The 9,668-nt window shown below is 45.2% G+C and overlaps 1 long non-coding RNA gene across 1 annotated transcript; it reads right to left on the bottom strand.

Annotated features, from left to right (window-relative positions):
- Positions 1–3,126: 3,126 nt before the first annotated feature.
- LOC123383443 lies at positions 3,127–4,484 on the bottom strand. Its single transcript, XR_006593166.1, has 2 exons — positions 4,424–4,484; positions 3,127–3,758 (listed from the first exon to the last, which is right to left on the bottom strand). It is a non-coding gene; the product is annotated as an uncharacterized LOC123383443 (long non-coding RNA).
- Between the last annotated feature and the right edge of the window lie 5,184 nt (positions 4,485–9,668).

The raw sequence follows: 9,668 nt of genomic DNA, 5'->3' as shown, positions 1-9,668 counted from the left end.
CTTTTATCGTCTGCTCTAATGGCTTGAAATGTCATCCATAGACTAAGACTCATATATTTAACCTGCTTACCCTTGTCCCGCACCTAGATCGCGGGCTCCCACAATCTGAGGCACCCCTGACGTCAAAAGGCAGTAGCATCTTTACGTGTCCCAGACCGAAGTTTTTATTTCCTCCCTGTATCTGTCAGTGTTCAGTGGTGAGAAACAGGAGTTGTTTAGTCATTTTGAAAAAGAGACTTAACACAAGGAATTAAGTGCTGATAAGATCATTGGAAGAACTGGAGGAACAAGACATTAACAACGACTCCCAGGGCTCCACACGGGTCTGTGACCTCCGCCCCGGTCAGGGAAGTGGGCGATTTGGAAGCCTCTATTAGGGTTGCTGATGTCAAGAGCACGTCACCCTGGCCGCAACCCAGAGAAGCCTTCCGCTGTGACGATAAACTGCTTCCCAACATCCATGAAACTTTGGCAAGATGCGGGAACACGGAGTTGGGTTGCCATCATTATTGCAACTGTCTCTTCACTACTTCTCTCTCTCCCTTCATGGGCACACACACACACACACGCACGCACCAGCTAATGCCTAACACTTTGTACGCGCAAGGTACTAGTCTAAATTCTGTTATCATATTAGCCCCACTTTACAGATGAGTAAGCTGAGATAGAGGTCAAGTAAGTTGCCAAAGATTATACAGCTGGTGAGTTTTACATGCAATTATCTGCCCTGTTTTTGTTGTTTTGTTTATTTCTTATTTTTTGAGAGTGTGAGCAGGGGAGGGGGGGGCATCAGAGAGAGAAAGAGAATCTTTTTTTTTTATTGTTAAAAATTTTTATTTTTGAGAGAGAGACAGAGCGAGAGCAGGAGAGGGGCAGAGAGAGAGGGAGACACAGAATCGGAAGCAGGCTCCGGGCTCCAAGCTGTCAGCACAGAGCCTGACGCAGGGCTCGAGCTCATGAGCCATGAGATCATGACCTGAGCCCAAGTTGGAAGCTCTACTGACTGAGCCAACCAGGCGCCCCGAGAGAGAGAGAATCTTAAGCAGGCTCCATGATCAGTGGTGTTGGGCATGATCCCACAACCCCGGGATCATGACCTGAGCTGAAATCAAGAGTCAGAAGCACAGTCGAATGAGCCACCCAGGCTCTCCTAGCTGCCCAACTTTTATCCATGAGCATTCCTTTGTCGGTTTCTCTTATGTGGTAAACAAACTCCAAGGTCTTGGTGCCCACAGTTATTCCATTCCCCCATGTTAATACCATCCACTCTGCTTGATCAATTAGTTATATCTAAAATTCTTTTCTCGGGGCGCCTGGGTGGCTCAGTCAGTTGGGCGTCCGACTTCAGCTCAGGCCATGATCTCGCGGTTTGTGAGTTCAAGCCCCGCGTCGGGCTCTGTGCTGACAGCTCAGAGCCTGGAGCCTGCTTCAGATGCTGTCTCCCCCTCTCTGCCCCTCACCTGCTCACGGTCTGTCTCTCTCTGTCTCTCAATAATAAATAAACGTTAAAAAAATAATAAAATAAAAAAATAAAATTCTTTTTTCTTTTTTTTAAAGTTTATTTATTTTGAGACAGAGAGTGAACAAGCAGGGTAAGGGCAGACGGAGAGGGACAATCCCAAGCAGGCTCTGCACTATCAGTGTGGAGCCTGACGCGGGGCTCGAACTCACGAACCGTGAGATCATGACTGGAGCAGAAATCAAGAATCCGAAGCTTAACCAGCTGAGCTACCCAGGCACCCCACATCTAAAATTCTTTGTGGGATGCCTGGGTGGCTCAGTCCGTTAAGTGTCCCACTTCGGCTCAGGTCATGATCCTATGGTTCGTGAGTTCGAGCCCCGCGTTGGGCTCTGTGCTAATGGCTCAGAGCCTGGAGCCTGCTTCGGATTCTGTGTCTCCCTCACGCTCTCTGCCCCTCCCCGCTCGTGCTCTGTCTCTCCCTCTCAAAAATAAAACATTAAAAAAGAAATAAAATTCTTCATAAACATAATTTTAATGACTGAATAATACCATCACATGCCTTAACCATAATTTATTTAATCATTCCCCTATTTGCATATTTAGGCTTATTTCCAATTTTTGTTTACAAACAATAACTGTAACGAGAACTATGTGTATAAACTATTGCCTATTTCTGATTATTTCTGTAAGACAAACTCCTTAAAATTCAACTCCTGGGTCACAATGAGCCAATGGCTAAGACAGAATTCTTGAGACGTCTTTGGTGTAAAAAGGTGATTTTTTAAAATGTTTTTTATTTATTATTGAAGGAGAGAGAGACAGAGCATGAGCGGGGGAGGAGCAGAGAGAGAGGGAGACACAGAATCGGAAGCAGGCTCCAGGCTCCGAGCTGTCAGCACAGAGCCCGACGCGGGGCTCGAACTCACGGACCGTGAGATCATGACCCGAGCTGACGTCCAACGCTTAACCGACTGAGCCACCCAGGCGTCCCAAGTGTGAAAAGGTGATTTTATGAAAGCACAGGGACAGGACCCGTGGGCAGAAAGAGCTGCCCTGGGGTTGTGAGGAGTGACTGATTATATACTTTTAAGTTAGTGTGGGTTAGGGAGAGCGTAAGTCTCTAAGGAATTTGAAAGCAAGGCTTGCAGGACCTTGAGGGCCTAGCTGCTGTTAAGATAAGGTTACTTTTAGTCTTTAATAAAACAAAAACAATGCAGTAAGGCAGACACGAATGGCTCGAGCAAGGTCACACTCTGCGTGTTTCAGGTGTCTATCAGTGGGCTGCAAGCTGTGCGGAGATTTAATTTCAGCTACATTTCTCTTGCCTTTGTTTCCCTCATCATTTCCCCCCCTGTACAACGCTGACCAAGTCTTTAAGGTTTTTGAAGGTGGAAAGTCTCATCTTCTGTACCTTCTTCTCGTTGAAAAGGGGCGTAGGGATGTTCCTACCTATGGGCCAAGGTTGGTCAGTTGAGAACTTAATAGGAGTTAGGAAAGGCTAAGGCAGCTGTATCTAGAGTTGATAACGTATGACAAAGGATCATCTGTTGACTTGCACTTCGGGCAGCGAAGGAGCCTCAGCACCAGGTAGACAAATGTGGGAGAAAACAGCAAAACATGATGAAGACAACAAAAAGAAAAAGAAGCCCGAAGAATAAGAGTTCTCTGGTAGTCAACAAACATCTTTCTTTAGTTCAGGAATTCAACCGATTATTAAAGGAAAGAGAGAGATCACGTAAAGTGCCAATTCGAGTATTCATGGCAGTTAGAAATCCAAAAATATTTTCGTGGTCATCTGGAATGTATACACAGCGTTCTGTTTCTATCAGAGCTCAAGTTCCACCTCGTGCAGCAGCTAAAACATCTAATGCCATTCTATTTTGTAGAACGGTTCTATGCATTTGAGTTATTTTAGTGTTTGGTAATATAATGTGATTTTGAGAGTCATTTAAGGCCTTGATTGGGCAACAGGTGGTGTTAACCATCATCTAGGCTTCGTTTTGTTTAGGAAACAATCAGGTAATTAATAAGAAGGACTTTCACAGAGACAAGAAAAATATGGGTGAATGGTTGGAGCAAGTTACAAACCCAGCGGCTGCCAGTGAGAAGACTTTTAGATGTCAGGCTTGCGGCATCTCAGAGGGAGTGGGACCAGGCAGCGGGAATCCGATGGGTTTTTCTGGCTTGTAACTCAAATGTCCGTGGCGATCCTTGGAATGGCCCATCGAGCACCAGGCACAAAGATGGTCTATATATGAGTTTTGTGATAATTTCTCTGAAGTTTACCTCGAGTTGTCTAGCGCAGGCAAACAACAAACATTTAAAGACGATCAGAACTAGAATTTAATACCCATAAAGTGTGTTATTAAAACAGAATTTTTCTCTCCAATAACCCTCACTTCCAGAGACAGCCAAATGGAGGCTAATTCGTTTGTGGAACAAGTCCAGTTTTTTTTTTTTTTAATTTTTTTTTCAACGTTTTTATTTTATTTTTGGGACAGAGAGAGACAGAGCATGAACGGGGAGGGGCAGAGAGAGAGGGAGACACAGAATCGGAAACAGGCTCCAGGCTCCGAGCCATCAGCCCAGAGCCCGACGCGGGGCTCGAACTCCCGGACCGCGAGATCGTGACCTGGCTGAAGTCGGACGCTTAACCGACTGCGCCACCCAGGCGCCCCAACAAATCCAGTTTTAACAAACTCGGCCTGATTACTTACATAAGCTCAGCAAGAACAGCGACTGATCATAAGGATCTTTTTAAAATTCGCTTTGCCGGAACTTCGTATAAGGAAGCTGCAGATTGAACTTTTACTAGTCTCCCCAGGCCAGGAGCCTAGCCTCCCCAGGCCAGGAGCCGGACGTGCCAGCAATATCTGTAGAATTGGGTGAATTCCTGTTCACGAGGTCCCCAAGATATCCTGAGGTTCCTGCCCCTGCCAGGAAGTGACATTCTTTACTCACCTGGTAAGCCTGGCAGGAATTCTGTAAGCAAGGTATCAGCCCAACATTTCCAAGGGGCTTTATGGCTCCAGGTTTCATAAAGTCAACCTTAGCTCCTTAGAGCCGTAGGGTCATATCTGAGTCTATGCATGTCTCGCAAATATGACATTCCAGTCAAAGCCTTGGTAAAATAACCAGCCTTTCCAATGGTGACCTGTTACAAGGAGAATAGACTCTCATTGAACTTGTGCAAGTAACTGATTGTCACGAAAGAAAGAATACTTACGGAGAGCTTTTGAATTTCAGAGGGTTCAGCCAGAGAGAAAAGTTGAACGCCTCAATCTGTACACAAATGAAAACTTGAACACATTTCTATATGCCACAGATATTTTAAGGGAAAGTTTCCTCAATCTGGAAGAGCAGTCATCGGAGAGCCAGCAAAATTTCCGACAAGAGTTACAAAAACTACAATCTTCCTCCGTTTAGTCCCCTGTTACTAATTCTTGTTCAGTTTTGAACGCAGCTTTTTAGTTCTGGAAATCTTTAGCATTGGTTTTACTGTCTTAAAGATGTCAAATACCTGTATTTGTCCTAAAAGTCCTTTTTATAGATCTCCTTGAACATGAAACACATTTTCTAAGTGCATCAGAATAATAACTATAAATGACAAAAGACTCAAAGGTGAACATGGTTAATAATCTGATATGGGAGTTCATCACGATGCAATTCACAAGGAAATTTCGTTATTTCTGTGACACATAACACTTCAGTAATCAGAATATCAAGTGATGACCTTATACCAAAACATATTAATATCTTAGGAATTATATATATATATATATATATATATATATATATATATATATTTGAGCAGTTATAGCATTTACCCAAGCAATACAACCTAAGGTTTACCATTATTTGTTTGACAGGGCTTTCTAAATTTTTTTTTTATTTTTTTTTTCAACGTTTTTTATTTATTTTTGGGACAGAGGGAGACAGAGCATGAAAGGGGGAGGGGCAGAGAGAGAGGGAGACACAGAATCGGAAACAGGCTCCAGGCTCCGAGCCATCAGCCCAGAGCCTGACGCGGGGCTCAAACTCCCGGACCGCGAGATCGTGACCTGGCTGAAGTCGGACGCTTAACCGACTGCGCCACCCAGGCGCCCCTGACAGGGCTTTCTAAGTAACATACCAAGTAAAAAGGCCCAATTGGTTAAAAAGATTTCATTTATAACTTAAATCGTGGGAAGTTTGCTAAAACCTTAGAAAGATATAAAGCACATCCTAAACAGGATTACGGGTCATGACAAATCTTAATTATTTACTTTACCAAGGTGTCAATAAGAGATTCTAAAGGCAAATATGTAGGGTTGTGTAGTTGTTAGCAAAACCTAGCTCCTTTAACATTGAGAACTTTTAACTAAGTAATCAAAGACCTGATAAAGACAAAACATAAAGCTTTGGTTTCCCTGGCAGACAAAAGAGAAAAGACCTTTGTTTACGGGTTTTTTTTTTTTTAATCAACAAAAATGTACTTCCATTCCTTACACATTTCTTTTTTAATTTTTTTAAAATTTTTAATGTTTTTATTTATTTTTGAGACAGGGAGAGATAGAGCACGAACGGGGGAGGGTCAGAGAGAGAGGGAGACATAGAATCTGAAACAGGCTCCAGGCTCTGAGCTGTCAGCACAGAGCCCGACACGGGGCTCGAACTCACGAACAGTGAGATCGTGACCTGAGCCGAAGTCGGACGCTTAACCGACTGAGCCACCCAGGCGCCCCTTCCTTACACATTTCTAACGTATCTCCGGCTTTTCTACATACAGAGTTCCTTTCCTTATTTTCATCAGTCTTAATTACATTTCGCAGAAATTTAACTCTAAGAAATCTTAGTCTCTAGTGAAAACTAAGCGCTAACCAATTGTGAGCTGTGACACCAGAATTCTTCAGATGGCAAATTTATGAATCAACTAAGCATGAAGCAGGTTTTCCAACAGACCCAAATATCCTTAGTTTCTCTGCAATAAGTTAAACACACAAACCTACAGGGGCGCCTGGGTGGCTCGGTCTGTTAAGTGTCTGACTTCAGCTCGGGTCATGATCTCACGGTTGGTGGGTTTGAGCCCCGCGTCCGGCTCTGTGCTGACAGCTCGGAGCCCGGAGCCTGCTTCGGATTCTGTGTCTCCCTCTCTCTCTGCCCCTCCCCTGCTTGCACTCTGTCTCTCTCTGTCTCTTGAAAATAAATGAATGTTAAAAAAAAATTAAGAAAAACCACAAACCTACATTTAATCATTAATGCTTTAGCATTTTATCTGATTTGGAAAAGGCCTAAATGCCCAATGAATTCAATCCAGTTTATCATCGAAACAAAACTCAAAACTTTCAGGTTACCAAAGACCTTGAAAGCTATCTGAACAATGACCCATGAATTGAGACAGAACTGACCATCATTTTAATCATCTTTTTGTTAACAAGTTGCAACAGAGATATTCATGAGCTTATCCGACCTTCAGTAAATCTAGGTTAGAGAAAGTTTTACATTTAATGCTGATAACTCTAAAGACATGTCTATCTTAACTGAACCAACAAACATAAAAGTACCAAATATGTTCCGTTTGGGTCCACTTAAAAAAATTTTTTTTTACATTTATTCATTTTTGAAAGACAGAGAGAGAGCGCAAATGGGGGAGGGCTAGACAGAGAGGGAGACGCAGAATCCGAAGTAGGCTCCAGGCTCTGAGCTGTCAGCACAGACCCTGACACGGAGCTCGAACTCACCAGCCGCAAGATCGTGACCTGAGCCCAAGTTGGCCGCTTAACCGGCTGAGCCACCCAGGCGCCCCAACTTGGGTCCACTTTAAAAGGTAATTGCTTTGTTCACCATTGTTATTTTTTACCTGGGGCCCCAGTTGGGGGGGGGGGTCCGAAGTGGGCAGTGTAAGTCCAAGGGGGTGTTCTTCACTCCTTGACAGCGAAGGCAGGAGGAGGGACTGATGGTGGCAGTGGCATGGAAGATGTAGGGCGCTCCCAAGACGGTGCAGACGCAGGAGGAGGGGCAGGAGGAGACGGAAGAGGTGAGGTAACTCCAGGAAGGCTGGAGGTGATAAAAGCCCAGAGGACAGAGAAAGAAATCTCTCCGTCCTAAAGCCCATCAGCTTCGACAGATGAGCAGATTTTTTTTTTCCCCACCCACAAGCGGAAGTGGGCAGTCCATGTGGGGCCAGAGAAGACAGGGGACTTCCCCCAGACACAAGGAGTTTCGGGATAGCTGCTTGGGAATATTCCATAAAGTCTCCTTCCCAAGGTAGACTAACCAGAGGCAATAGGCTCCAATTTTAATCGTCATTAACCCAGGGAATGAATGAGGGAGAAGCCCCCACATACAGCTAGAGGAACCTGAGTCTATTAGGAAGGAGGAAGGGTGAGAGAGAGTGTCGGAGTCCCCTTCATCAGGGCCTGTGTTTGCTCCAGCAACGTGGGTTTATTCGGAGGAGGCCTGTTTAGAGAATCATCCAATATATCAGGAGGGAGTTTAGCAGCCTGGTTAGTGGCCAAACACATTCTGCGAGAGGCCCCCGGTTCTGGACCCTGATTTAGGACCATGAAAGCCTAGACATAGGGTACTTCAGTCCATTTGCCCTATTTCTTGCAGAAGAGATATGACTGATAGATTATATTAAAATTTAATGGCCCCTTAATGGGCCATTTTTCGTCATCTGCTAAGTATTGAGGCCAGGCAGTATTACAAAAGATCAGTTTTTTCCTTCTTAGATCTTGCAATCCAAATTGATTCCAGTGCGTTAAAAGGCATCCCAAGGGAGAGTCCTTGGGGACTGAAGAAGATCCCATGTTTCTAGAAAAGTACAGAAAGTCCCTTACCAAAATCCTCCCTGACTCCCAGGTGGCGTCCCACGCAGGATATGTCAGAGTTTCCTCATGTCAAAGCGACTGGAGGCGTCCCTCAAACAAAATTGCTCTGATCCCCGAACAGCCACTGAGGGCCCCAGAGAAGGGATGTTAGTGTCCCTTCGCTTCCCCATTGCATCCTGGGCTACAAATGGGTGCCTGGCGTGTGGTCCGAAATACCGTGCTGTGCTGTGCCTTGAAAGCCATCCCGTAAAAGGCTGTACCTTAGTTTACCTTGCCTTGAGGAGCATGCCATGAAGGTCATGCCTTAGTTTCCTTGAAGGCTGTGCCTTTTTTTTTTTTTTTAATATTTTTTTATTTTTGAGAGACAGAATACAAGTGGGGGAGGGGCAGAGAGAGAGGGAGATACAGAATCCGAAGCAGACTCCGGGCTGTCAGCACGGAACCCAACATGGGGCTTGAACCCACAGACCACGAGATCGTGACCTGAGCCGAAGTCTGACACTTAACGGACTGAGCCACCCAGGCGCCCCGAAGGCGATGCCGTTTTTAACCCACGGAAAACACTAGAAAAGTTTTACAAGGGGGAATTACCCAGTTCTGTAATTTAAGTACTAGGTAGAGGACATTGACAGAAAACAATAAAGATAGAAATCCATCATGATTTAAAGCGACATTCTAAAGTCTTTACAGCCAACTTCCCTAGGAAACAGTCCCCCGTTGGGTTTTAATCCAAATGGGTACTGGTTTCCGCCGGCTCCCAATGGTGGTCTCTTGGCCAGAAGCAGCTAGACTAAGTATAGGGAGGGGATCACATTAGACCAATGAGGAAGAAACCTCACACGGGAGTCTTAAGATTGGCAGCCATCCCGGTGACTTAGGTGGCTGTCCCGCGCCCAAGGCAGACAACTTTGTATGAGGACAGGAATAGAGGGCATCAAGTTTCCGGGTCTTACTACCATTCCGGCCAGGGTACTAACTTCCAGCCGAAAGGCCGGCTTTCTCCTCCCCGTCGAGTAGCCACGGGCTAGAGGATTGCGACCTGAGCAATTGACATGAAAGTGTTCCAGTAAGACCATACGCCTCGAAAAGCCCCTGAAATGGGAGTAAAGGGAGAAAAGAGAAAGTACTCACCGGGTTTGCACCAGCTCAGAGCCCAGATGAAAAGACTCCAAGCCCCACGTAAGGATTGCAGAAATGATGGGGTTCTTGAGCCAATGGCTAAGAAAGAATTCTTGAGACGGCTTTGGTGCAAAAAGGTGGTTTTATTAAAGCATGGGGAACAGGACCCGTGGGCAGAAAGAGCTGCGCTGGGGTTGTGAGGAGTGACTGATTATATACTTTTAAGCTAGTGGGGGTGAGGGAGAGCATAAGTCTCTAAGGAATTTGAAAGCAAG

Source organism: Felis catus, chromosome X (genome assembly GCF_018350175.1).
Source record: "Felis catus isolate Fca126 chromosome X, F.catus_Fca126_mat1.0, whole genome shotgun sequence".
Lineage (NCBI taxonomy): Eukaryota > Metazoa > Chordata > Mammalia > Carnivora > Felidae > Felis > Felis catus.
This window is presented reverse-complemented; position numbering and strand designations above follow the sequence as displayed.